Here is a 5,539-nt window from a genome sequence, read left to right as displayed (position 1 = left end):
CGAGACCACAGCAGCGGCGGAGACCAAGTGCGCAGGCGCCAGTTCGGATCTTCTTTTTTTGTTTTTTTTTTTTCCTTTTCTTTTTTTCTTTCCCTGCCCTGGGAGCGCCAAGAGCGAACCAGTTCGGAGCGCTTGCGCACACGCTTTCTCGAGGGCCGTGGAGCTGTCCCCTACCGAGGCCACGCCCCCTCAGTGATCAGACTAGCGCCCCTCACCCCAATTCACCCCGCAATGAGCACCCAAGAATTACCCACAGACTGCCTTCTATCAGCCACCACCACACTTCTAAATTCCCCCAACTACCCTCCGGTGCCCCAAATGCTCTCCAAACCACACTCCATCATCTCCCAAATTGTATCCCCAAACTATCGTCCATTGATCCCAAAGCAGTACCCCCAATCTGCCTTCCTTGGACACCCAAAATGTACAAATAAGCTACTCTCCAATACCCCCAAGTTGTTCCCCCAAACCATCTACAATCAGCCCTGAAACTGTTAACCTCCGAAGATCACTTCCAAATCACCCTCCCTCTACCCCCAATATGCACCCAAAACACCCTCCATGACCCTAAACCACTCTCCATGTACCGTCCTAACCATACTCTATTGATCCCCAAATGGCACTAAAGAGCCCTCAACACCACCCCAAACATTCTCAACTACCTTTGGAGTGGCCCCCACCTGCACGCCAGATCAATTCCAACAGTCACGTGCTCTAACGCCAAACCATGGTCCATGAACTCCCACCACCACCACCACCACCACCACCAAACCTTCCACTGACCAACCCCACTCCTGGCAAAACTCCCATGACCTCCCAACTACTCAAGGTGGATCCCCCAGCCGCACTTCAAACTACCCTCCAACACCCTCTCCACCTCCAAACCACATTCCACTGATCCAAACTCCAACCCCGAAGTTGAGGGACTCTCCAAAAGTCCTCAACAAACCTCCATAACCACTAACTTTCTGTAGTTACCCAACTGAACCTCCAAATCATACTCCAGTGACCCCAAATGTGTCCCTCAAGCCCTCCAATGACTCTTATCCACACCCTAATTCATTCTTCAGTGACTCTAATATATTACAAAGCATCCTCAAACAATCTTTTTTTTTGCAGTTATTACATTTTTCTTTATTGTGGTAAAATATCTACAACATAAAATTTACCGTTTTAACCATTTTTAAGGGTACAGTTCAGTGGCATTAAGTACATTCACATTGTTGTGACAATGATTTTTCTTAAAACAACTTAATTGAGGTATAATTTGCGTATCATAAATGTCACTCATTTTAAGCATGCAATTCAATTCAATTATTTTAGTAAGTTACCAAAGTGTGCAGCAATCACCACAATCCAGTTTTAGAGCATTTTCATTATCCCTATAAGATCCCTCATGCCCAAATACCTTTTTTTTGTTGTTGTTTTTGGTTTTGGTTTGTTTGTTTGTTTTTGTTGTTGTTGTTTCTGGCGGTACGCGGGCCTCTCACTGTTGTGGCCTCTCCCATTGCAGAGCATAGGCTCCAAACGCGCAGGCTCAGCGGCCATAGCTCACGGGCCCAGCCGCTCCGCGGCATGTGGGATGCTCCCGGACCGGGGCACGAACCTGCGTCCCCTGCATCGGCAGGCAGACTCTCAAACACTGCGCCACCAGGGAAGCCCCCAAATACCTTTTTTAAATTAATTAATTTGGTTGCATCGGGTCTTAGTTGCGGCACCAAATACATTTAATCTCTGTTCCCTTGGAGGGGTGGGATAGGGAGGGTGGGAGGGAGGGAGATGCAAGAGGGAAGACATATGGGAACATATGTATATGTATAACTGATTCACTTTGTTATAAAGCAGAAACTAACACACCATTGTAAAGCAATTATACCCCAATAAAGATGTTAAAAAAAGAAACAAAATATCTCTGTTCCCATTCCCACTCCCAGGCAACTGCTAGTCTACTTTCTGTCTCTATAGATTTGCCTTTTAAATCCAATATGTGGATTTTTGGTATTTGGCTTCTTTCACTTAGCATAATGTTTTTGAGGTTCAGTCATGTTGTAGCATGTATCAGCAGTTTGTTCCTTTTATTGCTGAGAATAGTATTCCAATGATCTTTCACTGCCCCCCAAATCACCTACTAATAGCTCCTCAACTATAACGCATAAAATCCCTCTGACATCCAGACCTCCAAACAGGCCGCTGAACTACATCCCAGACTGTACCCACCAACCTTCAACTATATCCCCAAACCACACTATTGATCCTCAAACTTCCTCACTAAACTACCCAACCAGGTCCTCACCTTCATCCCCAAACCTTCCAACTGACCCTACTTTACCCTCAAACTGCCCTCTAAATCCCAAGAATATCCCCAAAGTGCCCTTTCAGTGATACCCAACTCTAATCCCAAACTACTCTCCAATAATTACAAATCTCGCCCCCCCAATTTCCCTTCCGAGAGCCCCCAACTCTGCCTCTAAATACCCCTTAACTACCTTCCCTTGGTCCCACAGCTACAGCCTCAAACTATACCTCCAAACCACTCTTCAATGACGGCTATAGCTGTCTTAAATAACAGTTGGCCTCCATATCCAGTGGTCCCACATCCAGGGATACGGATGGCTAACTGTACTATGCTATTTTATATAAGGGACTTGCACATCCTTGGATTTTGGTATTCACACATGGGGGTGTCCTGGAACCAATCTCCCCATGGATTCTAAGGGACATGCAACTATAACCACAAAACATCTTCCAATTTTCTCCAATCGTACCACCCAAACCACCCTTCAAGAACCATACCTCCAAACCACACTCTGGTGACTCCCCCAACCCCACCTCAGTCTTCCCTTTGATGGCTCCAACTGTACCCAAACACTTTCAAATGCCCCAATTATACCCTCAAACTGCCCTCAATCACCTCCAAGCATACCCCTAAGTCCCTCCAACAACCCCAAATCTACCCCTAAGCCATCTATATTAGCTTCCTGTGGCTGCTGTGATGAATTACCACAAATTTGGTGGTTTAAAACATAAGAAAAATTTTAAACAACATAAGAAATTTATTCTCTCAGTTCTGGGGGCCAAAAGACCAAAATCAAGGTGTCAGCCAGGTCATGTTCCCTTCAGAGGCTCTAGGAGAGAATTTGCTTGTTGCCTCTTCCTCTTTTGGTGGCTATCAGCATTCTTTGGCTTGTGGCCACATCACTACAATCTCTGCTTGATTGTCACATTGCCTTCTTTTCTGTCAAATCTGCTTCCGCCTCCCTCTTACGAGGACACTATGGTTACGATTAGAGTCACCTGGATAATCCAAGATAATCTCCCCATCTCAAAATTCTTACCTTAATCACATCTACAAACTGCAAAGTCCCTTTTCTTTTTCTTTTCTTCTGTTTCTTCCATCTAAGTTACATTCAAAGGTTCCAGGAATCAGGATGTGCCTATCTTTGGTGGTGGCATCATTCAGCCTACAACAGTACACCATTTGGCCTCCAAAGATGCACATCCACTCTATGTGAAAAACACATGTACCTTATCCCAATACTCCCCAAATTTCAACCCATTACAGCATCAACTCAAGTTCAAAATCTGACTTTAATATCATCAGCTCAGAAGTTTCAAATCTCATCATCTAAATAATCTAAATCAGGTATGAGTGAGCCTCTGGGTATGATCCACCCTGAGGCAAAATTACTCTCCAGCTCTGGACTTGTGGAACTAGAAAACAAGTTATCTGTTCCCAAAACACAGTGGTGGGACAGGCATAGGATGAGAGTTATAGACATTCCTATTCCAAAAGGGAGAAAACGGAAGGAACAAAAGTGTCACTGGTCCCAGGAAATGGTGAAATCCAGCAGGGCAAGTTTCATTCAGTTTCAAGGCCTGGGAATAATAAATCCTCTGTGGCTTGATGCTCTACCTCTGGGCTCAAGGCTGTGTCCTAAGAGTCATTCTTTCTTTCCCTTGAAGGGTAGCACATGTTTGCTGCTGAGTAGTTTTAGCCTGTATCCTACCAGTAAAATTTTGGGAGTCCAAAATCCTTCCTTAATTTCATCCTATCTCTTTTTTTTTTCAAGCCAATCAGGCAGTGTTTCTGTCAGTATAACATTCTGAAAAATCTTTTGGATCTCCCATGGAAGGCACAAGGATTCACATCATTAGACAAGAGGGTCCTCCTCAAATTTTTCATGGATAATCCCATCTCTATTCCTGACTTCTACTGAGATGGTTGAGAGGATCCATGAGTCACACACAAAATCTCTTTAGTACTAGCAAAAGGCTGTCCAGCCACACCCTTGGCTTTCTCTCCAGAGCATACTTTCCTGACAGTGAATCTCCTAAATTTTATGTCTTTTACAATCTGGACAGCCTGAGAATTTTCCAAATTATTAAATCCTGGATCCATTTTGCTTAACAGTTCTTCCCTCAATTTATCTCTTTCCTTTCACATTTTACTATAAGCAGCAAGAAGAAACCAGGCAGTACCTCAACATTTTCGTTGGAAATCTCCTCAGCTAAATATTCAAGTCCATCACTTACAAGCTCTGCTTTCCGCACAACTGTAGGACACAATTCAGCTAAGTTTTCTGCCTTATATAATAAGGATTTTCTTTTCTCCAGTTTCCAATAACATGTTCCTCATTTCCTTGAGCCCTGTTAACAGCAGCACCTGTAACATTAATATTTCTACCAATATTCTGTTTATGATGATATACGTATTCTCTGAGACAATGTATGCTTTCTCTACTGTGCTCCTCATTTCCTTCTGAGCCTTCACCAGCAGTGCTTTTAACATTCATATTTTTCCTAGCAGTCTATTCAAGGCAATCTAGGCTTTTTCTATCATGTGCCTCAAAATTCTTCCAGCCTCTACCCACTATCCAATTCCAAAGCCACTTCAATTTTTTTAGGTATTTGTTGCAACACGTTATGGAATTAATTGTGTTCAACCCCCCCATTCATTTGTTGAAGCCCTAACCCCCCAAATGATTGTATTTGGAAATAGGGTTTTTAAGCAGATGATTAAGGTTGAATGGGGTCATAAGGGTGGAGCCCTTATCCAATAGGAATGGTGTCATTATGAGAAGAGGAAGAGACACCAGGAGTGCACATGCACAACGGAAAGACCACGTGAGGACACAGCAAATATCAGTCATCCGCAAGTCAGGAAGACGGCTCTCATCAGAAATCAACTCAGATGGCACCTTGATCTTGGACTTCTAGCCTCCAGAACTGTGAGAAAATAAATTTCTGTTGTTTAATACTACAGTCTGTGGTATTCTGTTATGACAGCCCAAGCAGACTAAGACACAGCAGCATCACATATCCAGGTACCAAAATCTATATTAGTTTCCTGTGGCTGCTGTAACTAATTACCACAAATTTGGTGGATTAAAAATATAAGAAATCTATGGGACTTCCCTGGCAGTCCAGTGGTTAAGACTCCACACTTTCAATGCAGGGGGAGTGCATTTGATCCCTGGCTGGGGAACTAAGATCCCACATGCTGCGTGGCACGGCCAAAAATTAAAAAAAAAAAAGAAAA

This window comes from Neophocaena asiaeorientalis, unplaced genomic scaffold (genome assembly GCF_003031525.2).
Source record: "Neophocaena asiaeorientalis asiaeorientalis breed wild unplaced genomic scaffold, Neophocaena_asiaeorientalis_V1.1 scaffold671, whole genome shotgun sequence".
In the NCBI taxonomy this organism is placed as follows: Eukaryota; Metazoa; Chordata; class Mammalia; order Artiodactyla; family Phocoenidae; genus Neophocaena; species Neophocaena asiaeorientalis.
The sequence above is the reverse complement of the archived record's forward strand: the minus strand, read 5'-3'. Positions refer to the sequence as shown.